Here is an 18,731-nt window from a genome sequence, read left to right on the forward strand (position 1 = left end):
CAGACCTCTTTTGTTCCTGGGCCAACTGGCCCACTGGTCCTGACCAGTGCGGTCTCACACACTGCAACAGGCCACCAAGATGGTGAGAGGGATGGAGCACCTCGTCCTATGAAGAAAGGCTGGGAGAACTGGGATTGTTCAGCCTGGAGAAGGCTCTGGGGAGCTCTTATAGCAGCCTCCCAGTGCCTAAGGGGGGCCTACAGAAAAGATGGGGTATAAATATTTAGCAAGGTCTGTTGTGATAGGACAAGGGATAATGGTTTTAAGTTGAAAGAGGTTAGGTTTAAACTAGATCTAAGGAAGAAATTTTTTTTTTTATGAGGGTGGTGAACCATTGGAAAGGTTGTCTGGAGAGGTGGTGAATGCATCATATATGGAAACGTTCAAGGCCGGTTGGAGGATGTTCCTTCCTATTGCAGAGTGGTTGGACTAGATGCCCTTTAAAGATTTCTTACAAACTTCATAAATGCTATCACAGCATTTTTGATACTTCTTGTTCTTTCCCTGTGGCTTTTTTAAAGATTTACTAATGGTATTTGGGCTATATAAGTACTATATATAGAATTTGATCTCTGTCTGTGGTCCCTGTCTATAAAGTGACCTACTGTATTTTATGTGTGGGCAGTATACATTTAAGTTATCAAGAGAAAAGATGGTGTGTGGGTTTTTAGTTTTTTGGTTTTTTTTTTAATAAGTCTAGTGAAGATTGCTTTTTTTGCTTTAGAAGTTTCAGCAGACTGTTTATTACTTCTGCATCTCAGCCCTAAACTGTTAATTGTAGTGGTAATGGTGATTTTTGTATATTTATTTCATTGGATTTTTCTCATTCTTTTTTTGATGCCTGTGTTAATGCTTGTGCAAGTGTTCAGCTCAATCCCACTGCCCATCTTTTTTAGAGCTTCTAATTATAGAGCATCTGTGTTACAAAAGTGATTAAACAGTTCACATTACAAATCACGTGTGTAATTTAATCCAGATTTGGTACTTGTGAAATGCATAGAATCCAGTTCAGTATTATTTGTACTCCTAATTAGTACAGGGTTGTTCTGCACTTCAAATGATAGACCCCATACTATTAACTCTCAGCTATCCAGAGGCAGCTTATCTGCATGGTGAATCCCATGGACTGACACCTGCACTGGTCTTGTTTGGCGCCCAAGTCTGTGCTTGGATCTGTTTAGTCACAGCAACCATGCTAAGAGCTTTGGATTTAGGTTTGAGTTTGGAAAAGTTACCACAGCCACCCAATGTCCCTGATCCTGGGCTAATAAGTCCTTTGCAACTGATCTAGCTTCATCCTGAGCCATCTTTAGTTTCCTAGACTGTGACTAGTATCATCAGGACTACTGGGAATTATGGTGCAGAAATTTAGATATGGAGCCAGCTTGGGTCTGATGTGGCTGGTTGTAATCTGTAAAACAGATTTGGTGAGGCTAAAGCATTTGCCTTTGGGGTCAGGCTGAACATGAGCATCACACTCTTCAGCACATTTGAGTATCCATATTAACCAGTTCTTTTTTGTGATGATAGTGAGAAATGAGTATCAGTCTGATTTAAGTTCCTTTATGAAGCCAGATTTGGGTGTATTGCTTGGTTGTCCTGAATTCCTGCTTTCAGGAGTATTTCTACATTTAACATAAATAAAAATCACCTTTCCCAAGAATCCCAGCTCCTATCTGAGTCCTATAGCTAGGTTACAGGGTTGGGCAGCTTCTTACCTGCTTTCCTTTGGACCACTAAGTTCCACACTCACTACACAACCAGTCATTCAGGTTGGAGGGAACACAGGAGGTAATCTGGTGTGAGCTCCTGTTCAAAGCAGGGCCTGTGCTGAATTCAGACTACATTGCTTAAGACTTTGTCAGATGGATCTTAAAAATCCCAGAGCACAACGATTTTCCTCACACCGTGGGTGACTTGTCCCAGTGCTTGATTATCCTTGTTTGTTGTCATGACTGACCCCACTGACATCACTGAAGTTTTGATGAGGGATGTGCTCAGTGCCTCCTTCCACAGCACCCCGGAGCTCTGAGCTCTCTCTTGACAGGGGAATCCTGCCATGAGGAGAAATGTAAGCCAGGTCTCTGGGTTACTGAGCAGCCCTGAAAACTGCTCTGCTGTCAAGTGACAAAGGGCAGAAGGCATTTGGAGGGAAAGAGTGTGGAAACTCTAATGAATTGCTCACATTTCCAACACTGAAAAAAGATTGTGGGTCTTTTGCTATGTCCTGCCAACTTGTTTAAGCATTGTAGCACTCAGGGTACTGGATTGTTCCTGAAATTATCTCCCTCATGAGGCCTCTTCCTCAATACCTGGCAGCTGCATATTCTCCTGTGATTCCTGCTTCAGACTAGCTGTAGGTTTAAGTGTGTGAATCACTTGCCATAGGACTCACGTCATCTAATTTCATTTGCCTAAAAGTTTGCATTAATTTCCCATCTAGTCTAAGCTAGTTACCAGGGCTTACTCTGTCACCAGATCAAGAAATGCAATTTCAAATGATGCTTTTTTCCACCCGAAGCCATATGTCCAAAATGGAGTCAATGGAATCAGCATTTAAAATATTGGGACTGCAAACTGCGCCTTTCAGTACCTTTCAAAAAATGTACCTTTCAAAAAATGTGTCTAAGAAAACAATAGCTTTTGGTCTCTCTGGAGCTTGCTGAAGAGTTCTCTATTTATAGGAAAATTGCTTTTCTTTCTGTGAAATTCAGTTGTGCAATTTTCCACGGTTTCCAGTGTTCCTGCCCTTCAGGACCATCTGTCCCGTGGCTGAGGATACCACAACTTCCAGAGTTGCCAGTCCCCTGGGTGCCTCCTGGATCCTGCCTTGTATTTGGCAATAGACTTCCGTCTGTGGTGTTTCGAATGGAATGGTTTGGGCTTTGTGAAATCCTGTTTTCCTACAGACTTTGTTTCATAAGCAAATAAGGATCAGCTGTTTGCTCCCTTCTGATCCAAGAATTGTCAGGACATAATGGAGCAAGTATGCAGATGTCAAAATTTTTTCACAAAACATACCATTGAGCTGTGGGACTCCTTCCCCCAGTATTTTGGTATTTATTGTGATTAAAGTGGCTGAGTTCTTTACAAAGACCAAAGAAACCAGTTTCCATGGCCAGGCTACTTTTTGGTATGGCTTGTGGAGGCTGTATGTTTCCATGATAGAGCTGGCAAGGTGTGTTAAGAGTGCCACACAGCAAGCTGCTGGTCAAAAATTTTCATGTTCCTGGCTCATTTACTTAGTTTATGAACAGTCTTTCCAGATGTTATTTTGGGATTAATTGCTACTTGAGTAATTTTGAGATTTTGAGGGGTCACCCAAGTGCTCTGAGGCCTACAGCTCCATTTGATTCTTGAATCCTTCCCCTGTAAGAATGAGAGCTCCCCCAGTTCTGAGTTTTACTTAGACACTTGGCACAAAGAACAACAATCCTGCTGCAGGAGTGCTGCTCAGCAGCTAGGCAACACTTTCCAGATGGGGCTTAGGGACTTGCACTGACATGAGTTAAACTGATTTTCAGAGGCAGCCTGGGACACTCAGTGCAGTGCAGCTGCAGGCAGGGATCCTCAACACCCAGGCCAGTGGTGCAGAACAGCTTGCATTTGTGCAGATACAGCAGACCTGCAGCAGACTGACTGCATCCATGCTGCATATGTATATAATGCTCAATTGTCCCAGGACTTCTGAGACAGTGTTTGGAGGACTGAGACAGTAGAAGAGGAAAGAGAGTCAAAGCTGCTGCAGTCTCAGTCATACTGCCTGTTGGGAGCCTCCTCTAGAATAGTTTCATGCCTGAACTGCATCCAAGTCCAGTCAACGGGGAGAGAACTTACTCAGAGCAGTCCAAAATAGCACCAGAGAATGACCTAACAGTTCTTCAGTGCAGAAGATTTGGGCTCTGGTGCTTGCTTTCAACCCATGATTCCTTCATTGAGCAATGTGGGCATAACCTTAAAACCTATTTTCATGATACCACAAATTTACTTTGCTGCAAGCTCAATCAGGTAAAACCTGAGAAAAACCTCCATATTGTTTAAGAAGTAGTGGAGACTCTTCTCAACTCTGGAAAACTGATTCAGTTGCTCCAAAATAAGCAAGATTTTCTTGTGATTTACAAGGTTAAGCCTGAATGTTTTAATGTGTTACATGAAATGAGAAGTCATCCAAAATGGGGAATGGGAGAGTCTAACACCACTTCTAAGCTCAAACTTACCCTCGCTACCACTATGCAAGTTAAAATGCTGTGACTGTGTGACTTCCAGGCAGGTAGCAGAAGGAGCATGTTAATATTTAATTTCCATACTGTGTGACATAGGAGTGTCTGCCCGCTCCCACCTCCACCCCGCATCCCATCTTCTGGCAGGGCAGTTTCCGTACAAAGGAAGGAAGTTTCAGAGAGCTCTGAAAAATATCCTCAGGTCCAAACAACTATGAAAGGAAGGTGTGTTATGGAATACACTCGCCCCACCCAGGCAGAGAGACCACACTTGGGGTAGTTTCACAAGCTGCAAGGCCTCAAATCCTGCCAGCGTTAGCACATAATCTTTGCTTTGCGTTTGTAAGTGGTACCCCTGCTCTTGAAGACTGGGGGAGTTTAGAAGAGGCGCTTTTCTTTGTGGGACTGAGGCTTTGTCTGATTTTTTTTAAATCTCAATCAATGTTTCTGGTTAAAGAACAAGCACAGAAAATGTGACTTGTTTAATATTTTAGCCATGTTTTTCCTCCTTTGGTTTTCTGTAATGAGGTACGGAAAGGATGGCAGAGCTGTTGGCACAAGCATAAAGGATAACCAGTTGCTCTTTGAGGGGCTGGATGGGTATCTGGAATGTAATGCTTCACCTGAGCTTTGTCTTCATCCTTGGTGTTTGTGCCCACCCAGAAGGCTCAATAAAAACCTGCTTTGTTGGTTTTTTTCCTTTTGCTCTTGTTCTAGTGAGAAGAGGCTTCCTGAATTCAGCTATATAAAGTTTTAATGAGTGACCTATTTGTGAGACTCCTTTCCACATTGGCAAACAGTGTGGATGGGAGGCAGCTCCTTGTGCTCTCTGGCCCACAGCCGTCCCCTCCTCCCCGTCCCCTCTCCATGGGGCCTAACTGGGCAGCGAGAGCTTGACCTGAACTCTCCAGCCGAGAAATACAGCAGCTGGACATGGTGTTTCTGCGCCTTGCTGTATGGACACCAAAACAAACAGGGGCCTTGTGGTGAAACTGGTGGTGTGTGCTGTCTGCCCCGGCTGATGAGAAACTTCTCAGGTCCAATGCAAACATCTCTTGCTGAATGCTGGGGCCCACACAGTTGTTGACATAGCGATAAAATCCCGTTTGCTCCATACAGCGTCCTTTCTTTCACTGCTTGTGAAAGGTGCAGTGCGTCCCAGCACCAAAAAAGCCACGGATTGGGATCTGGTGTGTTATGCTTTGCAAGGAGAGATCCCTGTGTCTGTCTGGATGGGGCATAACAAGCCCTGCTTCCTCCTTCTCTACCTGCTGCTCTCAGGTTTGGGGTTTTTCTCCAAACACAAACTCTGGATTAATTTCTCCACCAAAAAAAAAAAGACAGTTCCTTGAAATAATACCTTTTGCATGCTGATATTCTTTAGGCATAATGTATTCCTGAAAATGGGATTAAGAACTAGAACTGGGGGAGAAGTCCCAAACCCAGAGTAAAATAATTAATAAAAATGATTGAAAAAGTGAAGATGTAGCATTACACATTCTTTAAAACACAGATGAGTTCATAGTATGCAAGACAATATGACAGAAGAAATTTATAATGAATAATCCAGTTCATCATATGATATTCCAGTAAATACTGAAAAAAAAAGAATTATTGCTCAAGATTATGTGGCCAGGTATTTTTTATGAAAACAGTGCTGAGTTAACTTCCACAGGCAGCTTTGATCAGATTTGTTCCACAGACAGTGGAACAAATCTGATCAAAAGACTTTTTAAAGAAAATGGCACTCGTTACTTTAAAGACAACTTTTGCTTTAACAGAAAGGAGTTCATAGGCTGTACTGATGGCTGCTTAGTCCTCCATCTCTGACAGACTTGAAAGATGTTCATACTGCTACAGTGAAGATGAAATATGAACATTACATATGTTGTAAAGAGACAGGATACATAAAGAGGAGAATAAGCAGGCATCAATTAACATCTGGTTTCACCTGAGGCAGATGTGGGTTTCACATCTTGGATTTGGTTCCATTTTACTGTTCACATACAGGCTTTGTGAGAGACCAGATGCACATGTTGATTGCAAGCAGAGTGCATCTTTTATGTCTCCATACGTAAGAATGCACCATTTAATGCTGTGTGCAAGGAGAAGGACAAAACCATCCATGTTTTTCTTGAAGTTGTACTTGGAAAGTGAGAGAAAAATGCCCATTTCAAGTCTGCAGCATTGCTCCCTTTTCCATGGTTTTCCAGTGAGCTGCTCTGTAAGCCCATTTGCAGCTTTGTCATTACAGTTTGCATCCCAGTATTTCATCTCCTGTTTCTCTACAGTAAGTAATAAAAGCTACAAGAGTGATATCCAGTGTCCTTGAAATGCCCAGATTTAGTTGCGACAGAGTTCAAGGTTTGTGTAAATAATCTTCATCCTGGAACTTGAATTCAAACATTGGTTTATTCAGTGTGTTGGATAGTTTATTTGTATGCATCTCAAAACCACTGCATAGTTTGGCATGGGAAGGGAACAGCAGCCAACTGGTGTGTCAGGAGTGAGGTCAGCTGGCAAAATGGTGAGGAAGCTGGCACAATACCTGCCCGCCACTGGTTTTGCTCCAGCTGATACTAATTCCCCATGCCATCAGGAGCTCTGAAGTCACCCACAAGTCAAACAACATTAAAGAAACATTGTAGACATTTATATAACACTGTAAACATGAATCATTTTTTGCTAATGGAATGTGCTGTATCAATGGAACCAGGAATCTGGATTTGGGGGAAAGGAGACTGATGGGAGGTGGGTTGTTTTCTGGGGGTGGGGTGAAGAGGAGTCTTTTCTTTGAGAAGAGTGAAATTCTTTCCTCTGGAAGGTCCCCACCAGGTGTTTTGGTGAAGTCCTGTGGAGGAATGTGAAGTAATAAAAAATTCAGATTCAGTGAACAAACCAGGAGGGAAGGATAGATTTATGTCCTTGGCAGCTCAGGCCAGTCTCCATATGTTGTTAACATTAGATAGTGAGAGAAATTAACTATATCATACGCTATTGCACAGCCTGCATGTTAAGCCTCTCCTGTTTAAAAACTATTTAATACAAATGGAAGAGATAAAATGAGAATTTTCCTCAAGTGAGAACAGATGGCAAAGTTTTCAGGCTCTGGAAGTCAGAGGGAGACTTCTCCGTGGCCAGGAAAGAAGTGGGACAAGGAGCTCTCCTCAGGGCACCGTGTCACCACTTTCCGCAGCAGGAGTGTCTAAATCCTCCAACAGCATGCATTGTGTTGCATTAGCTTCCCTTTGGAGCTAGCCATCTTCCGTTTCTGTGCTGTGGTTTGAAGCTGAAAATATTATGGGCATAACGTTGCATCTAATGATTGACATGGTCATTATTCCTGATGACACTTGATTCATTAAGCTGCATTTCCCAGTTCCTGCTTCAGCAAGACTTGGGGAGTATGATGTGGCACTGTTGAGCACCTTGGTCTTCTTCCTTTCTTATATCTCAGGAAATCCAGGAGCTTATTAATTTTTGTGGTGTCTAAGTTGCTCTCAGGCTATTTGTCTGTCTCCACCTCTTCCTGGGCTATGGTGCCAGTGAGCAAAGGAGCTGTAGCAGACTTTGGTGGGACCTGTAGGTATCCTGCCCAGCGTCCAGAGCCTCCAAATAAAGCAGGGAGGATGCATTTAAAACAATTAGTTCAGGAACTTTGCAGTTTATTTAAAGGTGTAGTCTGACTTGAGCTCCTTAAAAGCCTGACTTGCAATTCTCTTCTTTTAAGATATGAGCCTTTTCAAGGCTCTGAAACAAACTCCACTTTCCATTTTATCCAAAAATTGTGTCACTAAAACACCTGCCGGGGAGGCTGCAATTCTCATTTTACCTGCAGGGGACTTTTTCAATCCGTATCCATTTGAAACGTGACAGTTATGCCATGCTGAAGCAGCACCCCCAAGTGACAAGGTGTCTGGGGCCTATTTTCCCAGTCACTGATGATGACTTTTTTCTTAACCAATAAAAATTTATTAGGTCTCTGAAATAGCAACATCATTAATGAATTATTTACTGGTTTGCTTTACCTCCCAGCAGAGTGCCCTAACTGATAGGCCTTAAAGTAATTTCCCTCTCTCTTTGTTCAATGTATATTTAAGTAATTACTTTATACAAAGGAGTGGAACAGTTCCAGGAGCAGAGCTTGGCAGAACAGGGCTGCTTTGTCAGGGCAGGCAGGATCCTCTCCCATGAGATGACTGCTAAGGATTCCACATCCTGAACCAGTATCTCCCAAATCCAGCATGCTAGCTGTTGAATAAAAGCACTACTGCCTTCATTTTGCAGATAATGCTGAATTGCAGCCGCTTGAGCATTTCATGTGCCCCAAAACAGCTTGGTTTGTTTCAGTGTCATTAAGAACACTGCTCTTCAAGTCCCATTTTGCTTTGAAAAAATGCCTTTTAATTTCTTTCAGTGGTTTATTTTCAAGACTTAAGTAAAATGAAAAAACCCAAGGAATTTATTGACACATCTATAGCTTTCTGGGCCTTGCAGAGAAAAGGCAGCAAGGGAAAGGCAGCTGCAGGTTGATCCCTGCAGGGCAAGGAGATAGCTTTTCATTTTCTGTCTGCCGCAAGATGATGAATTTCAGTTCATCTGGAAAATAGTCATGGCTGTAGGATCTCAGTTCAGCTCTGACCTTCTGGGCGGTTCCTATCATTGCAGAGCCTGGGGGCTTGGTTGGGTTTCTAATCACTTTTGCACTGCCTTATGCTCAGTAAACATTTTGAAAGCTGACTGCAGCTCTAACTACTAGAGACTTTATTTTCCAGTGTAATCTGAGATCCAAGGCATGTTTTGCAGAAGGGTTGAGCTGTGGGCACCCATGAAATATACAGCAGAGGCTGCCATCGCTCATGCCTGTGCTCCTAATTGCTGTCAAACCTGCTAGCAACTAAATCACTTTATAGCCTCTGCAAATAGGAACAACTGAAATACCAGGCTTGCCAAATGTTGTGGTATGACTGCAAATAAACTGCAGTGTCTGGGTGATTTTGGGGTGGATTATCTGACTGATCAAAATTGGTAAGGTGTAGTCTCCAGTATAGAATCTGAATTTCTCAGCAGCAAGTCATCAAAAAAATTGAATGATTGGCCAGGAAGTTAATTGTTTACACTAAAACAGCTTTCTTTCAAGACTTTGGGTGTGGATGAAGCATAATATTTATTTAAAGATGGAGATAAAACTTTACCATTCTCACATAATCTTGTATGTACATCTCTGATGTAAATACCTTCTTATCCCTAATGCCTCTGACTGCTGTAATTGTGTATTGCACTATTTATACAACCAGGAAGCGATGAATGAAAAAGAAAATCCTGTACGTCCTTTAGGGGTACACAAAAGCATCCAAATCAGGGAATCAGAACCTTTTTTTTCCTACAGATTTTGTGGGTTTTAGCAAAGAGAATGGCTTCCAAGCACACGTATTTTCTTCTTACCACATAGTTTTTAGCAGTTATGGTGTAGTTTGTGCCTAGAGAAGATCAATATAGACTTTTGTCCCGTCTTTGTAATAGCAGTACAGCAGAAGGTTGTGGGTTTGGTGCTTCATCCTTCACCTCACTGGGCTGCAGGCAGGGGCTCTGAGCTGCAGCACCCTGTGAGCAGTGAATGGCACAGTGATTGCTGTGGTGAGGAGGTGCTTAGCAGGCCAGTCCCAACACGGCCTATTTCTCCCTTACCAAGGATTCCAAACTTGTTGACTGGGAAAACCCTACTTGCCAGAACAAGATCTTTTTACACACAGTGAGAACAATCTCCTATTGTCTCCAGGGATAAAATGGTGCCAATAAAAGATGAAAACCCCATGCCAACACGATGATGCATAAAACTATGTTAACTGCTTCACCACTATATTTAACTATGAGGTAAAAGCCTCTGAGAGAAGTGTTTTTTGGTCTCACAAATCCAAATACATGGAATGTAGTAATTACACTGAAAACCCCCAAATGTTGTATTCACAACTCTGTAACTCTGCAGCTATGAATATTACAATTTTTTTGTTTGTTTGTTCTTGTGCCCTGGCTGAGTGTCTGTATGGTGGGGTAGGAGCGAACATTCAACTGTCCCCTGCTGCCTTCCCAGCTTTCTGGGGCTGTTGTCAGAAATGAAGCATTCACATTTTTGTTCTCCACATCTGGAAAGAAGATGCTATGACACACTTCAATTTTTCATGGGAATGTGCCGTTTCTTGTTCCTCCTCTCATGGTGCTTCTTCCCTCTACAGAAATAGAGGGTGCCTTAGTTTCCCCTTACTAGAGCAGCTCAGCTCTCTATGAGCAACAGCTCCCTGAGGGTACCTGTTTAATGTAGCTAGGAATTTTTAGGGAATGGAAGGAGTCTGGGGATGGGTTTTATCTAAGACATGCACTGACTCGAAAACTGGAAGCTGGTCTGATATTTCTGATTCCCCCTTCTCAGCTTTATGCCCTGACAGTGAGCCTGTAGAGTAGGGTTTTCTCTGCCTCTGACTCCTCTTCCTCCTCCAGCTCACACTTTTGATGGCCTGTCCTGCCAGGTAAAGGTGCCCAGGGAGAAGGGCAAGGTACTTCCAGTGGCAACGTACTTCTTTTCACCATGGTCTCTTTATGTAAGCTTTGTAGGTGAAGCCTGAATCACATTCTCCAGAGACATTCACAGAATTACAGAATATTCTGAGCTGGAAGTGACCCACAAGGATCATCAAGTGCAGCTCTTCAGTGAATGGCCCATACAGGGATTGAACCCACAACCTTGGCATTACTGGCGCCGTGCTCTGACCAGCTGAGCTAAAATTGTGCACAAAAGGCACCAGAGGTATGCCCTGAAAGGACCCCGGATGCAGCAAGCACCTCTTTCAAGAGGCGGAACATTTTAATATCCCAGGTCTGTCATGTTCACTAGTAGAGGTAAGGTCTACAGGATGTGGAGCAGCAGCTTGCAGAGCCTGTGTGGAAGATGCATGCCTCTTGACAGAGAGGAGTGTGCTCAAGGCAAGGGATTCTGGAAGCTCCCAGGCTCACCAGGGAGGCTCAGAGGGACTGTAGGTTACTCAGGCTTTGGTGCTGCTGTCCAGTACAGGTTTTCAGAATCTTTTGTCTACTTGGATATAGGTAGCCACAAGGAGAGCTTGGTGGTCTGAATCTTGACTGAATCTTGCCTTCACCTGATTTTCCCTACACAAAATGGTAATTCTGCCGACAGTTTTGAAACCCATCTGCTGCTTATCCTTTGATCTTCCATTATTCTTTTTGTCCTGCTTAAGCCCATTTTGTAAATTAGCTGGATCATAGTATTGGCATTGCCTTTGAGCAGTCTTCAGATGTTTGCTGAGGGGTGGTTTACCTCGAACCATTCCAGCCCTTTCTTCTCTTTTTCTTCCTCCCCTCCCCTGCTCCAGCTTCCCTTCGCTAAGCTCAAACAATGTATCTCCTAGAGATCAGGTAGAGAAGCAGTTTGTGTTGTATGAATATGTATGTAAAATGCACATGTATATGCATGGGTAGTGCAAATGTACACACACAAAGCATGTATTTATATATGTATGCACATATATGCATATATGGAATATTGCAGAAGAGCTCGAAATGCAGCACAGCCTCTAGATGCTACTGCATGCAAACAACCAGCCCCTCTTTGAAAATCTCCTTTTTTAAGTTTGGATGTGCTCATTGTGGAACGCTGGCCCCATTACGGGGCTTGCCCTTTTCCATTGATTACGTGGCACCAAAATGTAGAATTGAATGCAAGTCTAGGTTCATGCTGAGAAAACCCTGCTAACCTCAGGGAGAAAGAATTAGTCAGTTTTGGAATTTTAATTTGGTCCCAACTGTATTTCAGTTTATTTCAAAAATCTGAAAGCATAACAATCAGGAAAAACATGCTACATTGATCCATGCCATTGAGCTAAAATGTTTGTTTGGAATAAATAAATGGAAGTGCAAACCACTGCAAACAATCTGGTTGCAGATTGTTGTCAAAATATATACACATATATATGTTTTCATTTCCTTCCTTCCCAAGGTAAATTATTCTTTAAGCTTCTCCTGTGGAACACGTGTCTCTGGAATTCCAGGGGACTATAATATGTGGAAATGCAACATGTGAAGTCAAATTACATCTGGTTATGTACTTTTTAACTCCAGTATGGCTCAGTCCCTTGCTTCCCAGTGATGTTTAGATTAAGCCCTCCAAGATGAAAATTGATTTTCTTTGTGTCTCTGAATTTGCAGACATGAGAAATTAAAAAAAAAAAAAAAAAAGCAAGGAAGACTTTTTCTGGTGTAGTGTTTTCCTGTATTGCTCTATGTATTTTTTTTTAATTGATAAAATCAGCTGTTATGACAGAGGCAGCATGATAAATAATAAGCAGCAAGCTGTCCAAGCTTCTTTCTCACGCTATTTCCTGCAGAGTCAGGTTGTATGAATGCCTGCAAATATCTAAACTTGGGGCAGTATTTGAACATCCCTATTACCTTTCCGAGCTTTAGATCCAGCTCTTTGATTTGTTCTCTCAAGCTCCTTAAAGCTCCTTCTCTGCCAGTTTGGATGATGTGTAGGAGTCTGTAATGAATACGCTCATTATCTAATACAAAGTGGCATAAAACACTCATGCCATGAACTCCGCCACACAGCTATACCCCGCTGCAATTCTCTGATTCATGCTGTACGAGATTAATAGCATTTATGTTATTCATCTATCTTGGTTGACCTTGATCTGTTAGAAACTCCCTCCTTTTTATCTCTGTCCCATACTGGGGAGGTTTTGTCCCACATTAACAATGGAACTTTTGTACTTCAAAGCACATTCCCCCCACGCCCAACATCCTGAGTTTTAATTTTCCTTACATATATAATATCTGTTCCCTTCTCTTTCCCTCTCATATTCTTACCTATGTTTAATGGGCTGATACTATCTCAGGAGCTGTAAACTTTTATTTTATTTTTTTTCCATATCATAGTAAGTTAACCCTTTGAAATCTAATTGCAGAAAAATATTTAAATTCTACCAGAAGAAATAAAAACATGCTCTAAGAATAAACAGTATTTGTAGCTTTTCTCTGTGGCATTTGTAGGGCAAATACTGTCATTTCAGCTGTGATAATACAAAAGATGTTGTGTGTGTATGGGGAAAAGATGATATAGAGGCTTGAATAAGAGAAAGAAGGGGTCATATAGTTATAGATGTGATTTTTCAGAATGTTATGAGTCTTTCCTTGGGCACTTTGCAAAACTAAGGCATGTTCCTGCCTCTTGCATTGCTCCTGCACTCAGAGAGATGAATTGGCTCCCATGATCCCCCACTTCTGCTTCCCACTGCAGCACACTGCTCCCTGCTCATGGGGATGTGAGAGACCCTTTGTCTGTGAGAAAATCTGGGCTGTGCAGAAAAAAGATATCCCGTGGGAAGTAGGTGTCTGTGGTCTAATATGTCTCAGTCAACAGGTTTTCCTTTGCTGGTTGCAGCCTCTCACCCCTACTGGTGATGCACAGGGAGCTGGGGCTGGGAGGAGCTGTCCCCTGCAGATGAGAAGCCTCCTTCTGTCCCCTGGCACAGCAGAGGTGCCCTGGGGACAGTTTGCTGCCATGCTGGTGGGGAAGGAGCTGTGGACAGGCCCAACAGCTCTTGTCCAGAGCTGGGGCAAGAGCTAACAAGGCTCTGGGGTGAATGTGCCGAGGAAGAGACAGAGGGACAAGAGCGGAGCTGGGCAGGGGTTCTGGCAGTGCAGTGGGGCAGGGAGGTGCAGAGGAGCACACAAGCAGATGCAGAGAGAAGACAAGATAAAAAAAAGATCAAAAGTGGGATGTGGTGACAAGCATGAGCAGCAGTCTAGCGAGAATAAGAACAGAGCCCCTACATATGGTGCAAGGAGAGATGCTGCCTGTAGCACTGGGGACAGAGTCACACCTCGAGGAGTCATGGCTCTGCTGTGCACTGGACATCCTGTGTCCTTACTGTCCTTCCTGGCCATCTTCCACTATAGCTGGAAGTGGGATCCAGCTCTGTCTGCATTCCAGTCTGTCAATTGCTGTGGCACCATGACAGGCAAGCAGGAAACTCCAGCTACCACCTCCCTCCGTTTTCTTTTCGTCAGCACATGCCAAGACTGAGAGCTGTCAAAACAGGTGTATGCCTGAGTCCAAAAACTGCAACTGGCAAGGACCATGTGGTTCTTCGGCTTGTAACAACTTTCCAGTCTATTTATTTATTTACATCTCCCTCCAACTTGCGATTGGTGGCTTCTTAATTTTTATTTTCCCATCAGCTTTCTGGAAGGCTGGATTAGAAATGTAATAGCAAAAAACACTGATCTGGAAATACTTATGAACCCCGAGTTGCAGGGACAGGCAATGTCTTTTATTTAGACACTGATACCACTGAAAAAATAGGCAACTTCCAGATATAATGGCTCAGCTTTAGGTTATGAAATCTTGTCTTTATTTTTTTCTCCAGTGGTTAGGACTAATAAAAGATATGACATCTCCTTCCAGCTCCTTCCTTGCCTATGTTCCTAGACCATCATCACTCCAGCAGCACTTATCAGTAAATATTTGTGGCCAGAGCTGTGCTGCTTGGAGTGGTTTCTCCCTCCAACTTCTTCCCTCCCCATCTGTTGTCTCTCTGTGACCCTGCTGCTGCTGGCCTATAGCCCCTGTGGTGGGTGGCAGCAGCCCCAGGAGCATAGAGGTGTCTGGCTCTGCTCCACATCCCTAATTCTGCATTCACTCACAGGTCTGCTTTTAGGGGATTTGCTGCAAGGGAAATAAAACAATTGCATTTAATGCAGAGTAAATAGAGCAGATCCTACAACCTTTCTTTGTGAAGTATGGTGAGCTCTGCCTATTTTTTCGTTCTGTTTTATAGGTTTTTTACAGTATATGAATAATCATGAATCAGAATTTTGAAGCTGACAGTGCTCTGAAATCCCTGTGGGTTTTCCTTGTGTTGCTGCCCAGGTCTGAAAAATGTTAAGATCCATCTGTGTTATAATGCACTGAATTAGCTAAGGGAGAAAAAAGGAGCAACCAGGATAATTTTTTTCTAATCTTTGCTTTAATCTTGCAAAAAAGCTCCTGACACTTTCTAATAGAATTCCTAATTGATGAGTGGCAACCTTCCTGGTATTAGGCCCATGGTTTAATTATACTGTACCAGTATTAAAGGAAAGCTCTGTTGACTCTGGATTTGTGGCAGAGCATATACTACTTTCATGGGATTAGAAGCCCATATACTCTGGCCTTGTGAAATTGTTTTGCTTTCTCGGCATGTTCGAACTTCTTGAGGAAGTGAAGGACTTCCTCTATGAAGGGCTGTGCTTACTTCATTTCTTTGTGCTCCAAATACTGAGACAGCAAGTTCCTCGGGACATCTGTTCTTTGTTCGCTTTGGGTTTATTTATGACATGCATCTGCCTGCCTTTTCCTCTCTGCATTCAGTACTAAGAAGAAAAAAGAAAGGGAAAAAAAAAAAAAAGAAAGAAAGAAACTCTCGGTACTGCTACAAAACCATATCCCCTAGTCTTTATTCAGAGACAGACTGACGCTTTAAGGCACAGTTTCGCACTAAATTAAATTGCAGGATGCAGTGCCAGGAAGTGTATCTGAACATCAGCAAGGAAAATATCCTCCCCACCACCATCCTCCTGGGCTTGGAAAGAGCTGAGCTGCTTTCCTTTTTTTTTTGTTTTTTTGTAGACCATAAGAGGAAAGACATGCACCAGTACAGCCAAGCATTTTCTAACCTTCTGGTCTTCACCAGGCCAGAGCCCATTAAAAGGTTTATTTTCTGTCTTTTTAAGCCTTTTTGTCTAAGTTTTTCCTGTAACTTAATGTGTTACATTCCTTGTTTCCATGCAGGCCATGTGAATTCCCACAAGTGCTACAGGACTCATTTACTGCTTGCAAAATTGTGCAAAAACAGTCCTTAAACAGGATGGGCCCCCAACATACTTTGGGTAGGATCAGGCTGTATTGCTGATGTCCTACAGCACCACACAGGACATGGATTGAAAAGTGGTAAAAACTTTCTTATTGTGTCTCCTGAAAAATCTGCACTTGAAAACCACACTTTTTTTCTGAAATAGACATGTAAAGGCACAATTTGTGATGCCAGAGTTGATTGCTAGGCTTAAAGTCTCTCTCACTCCAAATTAAACTCATCCTTTAGGGTTCCTCTGTGGTCAGGGGTGATGGATTCATCCCCATTCAAGAGGAATGGTCTGAAATAAGGATGGTTCTCTCTCTCCAGGGATTCTTCCCTCCTTCATTCAGGGGTAGCCCAAGCAGTATGCTTAGGTTAGCTGACTATATGTTAGATGCTTAATATTTAGACAAGTTATATCCTACCATGAGTGAACAAAAGCAGTTCTCAGCTGAAAGTCAAGGTACCCAGACAATGACCAGGTTAATACAGAGACACTTGCAACAGTTCCTCAAAACATTCCACAGCACAAAACCACATGTGGGACTTCTTTAAATTGAATGGTGTTTCTGCCTTTAATGCATGTGACAGTTTTTACTTGCTAGAACTATTTGCTGATTCCTCGCATTACATAAGATGCAATGGAAGAAGGGAGAGTGATTATAGCATTTAAATTTAACTCCAAAAGGAGGAAATTCATCTTCTTTTCAGGTCCATTGGGAAAATAAATAATTTCAACAATTTTATTAAACTAGAGTGGAAATGATTTTGGTCAAAAGCCTTTCTAACATAAGGGGTGACTAAATGCTAAACTAGACTAGAGGCTATGGAAACCTACCACTAGAGGTTTGTGAATAAGAGGTTAAACAAACTTTGGTATAGTTTATATAAAGAAACAAGATCAGTTGAAGAAAGATGGACTTGCTCCAAAGTTACAGAATGAATTTCCCAACACTGATCTCTGGGCACTGAAGTATCCTTCCTACTGCTGCTGCAAAGGAAGGAGAGTCAAAGCAGGAGTCTGTCTCACAAAGAACTGGGGAGTGACTGATCTGATGACTCTGAACTTGGGGGAAATTTTTGCATCGTGCTAAGAAAGTGTGAATAAGGGGTAATAACAGAAACCTGAATGGGCACTGCATTTCTCAACAAGGACTGATGAAAAGCCATTTGAGTTAAGGAGTTACATGACACAAACCTGGAAAAAGGCAGCCAAGCCCAGTCTGATGTGAATTTGTGAACTTGGTAAAAATTCTTTCAGGATGAATGTAGAATAGCTAAAAAATGGTAAGAAATTCCTGGAAATACAAGGAAAGGGAGTAGCAGTCAGCATGAGAAAGAAGCAATGTTGTGTATAATGTTGTGTCTTGCTGTGCATGTTTGTACATCCCTGCCACTCTGTCCCCTATAATCATCTGCATTTGTTGCCTGCCTTGTTTGGGATCTGGACAGGGGCTGTATTTTTAGCTTGACTTCAAACATTGTCAGAGCTTGGCTCTGAGTTGCAGAGACTCTTGCCATTTCTAATATTCATTGTTTGGGACTGGAAAGCCTTATATAGCCTTGAGCTGGAAGATAATGTATTCAGATCCTACTGTCACAGGAACCAACTGATTTATGTCCACTTGGTGCTAAAGATTTAGGTAAAATGTTCAAAAACCTCTTCATGTTGTTGTGTAGAAACTGGGAAAATTTCTAACTGGTACCACATTTCACAATTTCCTTTTACCTTGTTTCTTTTATAAGTTCCTTTTAAAAGTGGATCCAGCCTGGCATTTGAGATGGGGCTGTTGTGGCAAGGGCTGTGGCTCTGTCTGAAAACACCAATTCCTCTCTGCTTACCATAGAGGGAGCCGAGAGGGCCAGCTTGGATTACACATTCATCCTTCTGCCTGCTGACATTAGATTAGAGGAGTCTGTGTTTCTGTCAGTAGTGAAATCAAGCCACGAGGAGAGAAAGTGCCAGAAAGCAGATCCACAGAAGTCAGTATAGACTGGAAAAGCTTAGCTAGCTTTAAGGAAATACTTATTAGATGGTGTGGTTTAGGCACTACTTTGGAAAGTGAAACACCGACTTTGAGGTTCCAAAGAAACGTCTACTGCTGATTGGGGTTGCAGCTGTGAAACAACTCCCAGAGCTGGATAAACCTTACTGCATTTGTTCTCATAAAGGCCAGCAGAAGAAGCTAGCCAGGGTTAAATTATTCTCTGGACATGTCAGAAATATGAGGCCTTTCTCTCCTCTTTTGACTGCCACTTGCAAGAAAGGGCTGGTTTAATAGCAACTGTCAAAGAGACAGTTCTTAGCCATGAGTTCCACGTGGAGGACTGCATACTGTGGTTCAGACTCAAAACTTGGAGCCCAAGTGCACCAGAAATCACAAGAGGTGTCTAAGGTTAAAAGCACTGTTCCTTTGTGTTCACCCTTTGTGAACAGTGTTTCCTTTGTGCGGACAACAAAAGAGCAAGAATCACCTACAGAAAGGAGGTACCCCTGCTTCTGGGTTGAGATGAGTGTCTGGGACACCTCAGGAGTGTTTGAGTGGGCACCTTGTACTGTACCACTACCAAAAATGGGACTTCTGCCACAGAATTAGTGGAAATG

The sequence above is a fragment of the Corvus hawaiiensis genome, chromosome 2 (assembly GCF_020740725.1).
Source record: "Corvus hawaiiensis isolate bCorHaw1 chromosome 2, bCorHaw1.pri.cur, whole genome shotgun sequence".
Lineage (NCBI taxonomy): Eukaryota > Metazoa > Chordata > Aves > Passeriformes > Corvidae > Corvus > Corvus hawaiiensis.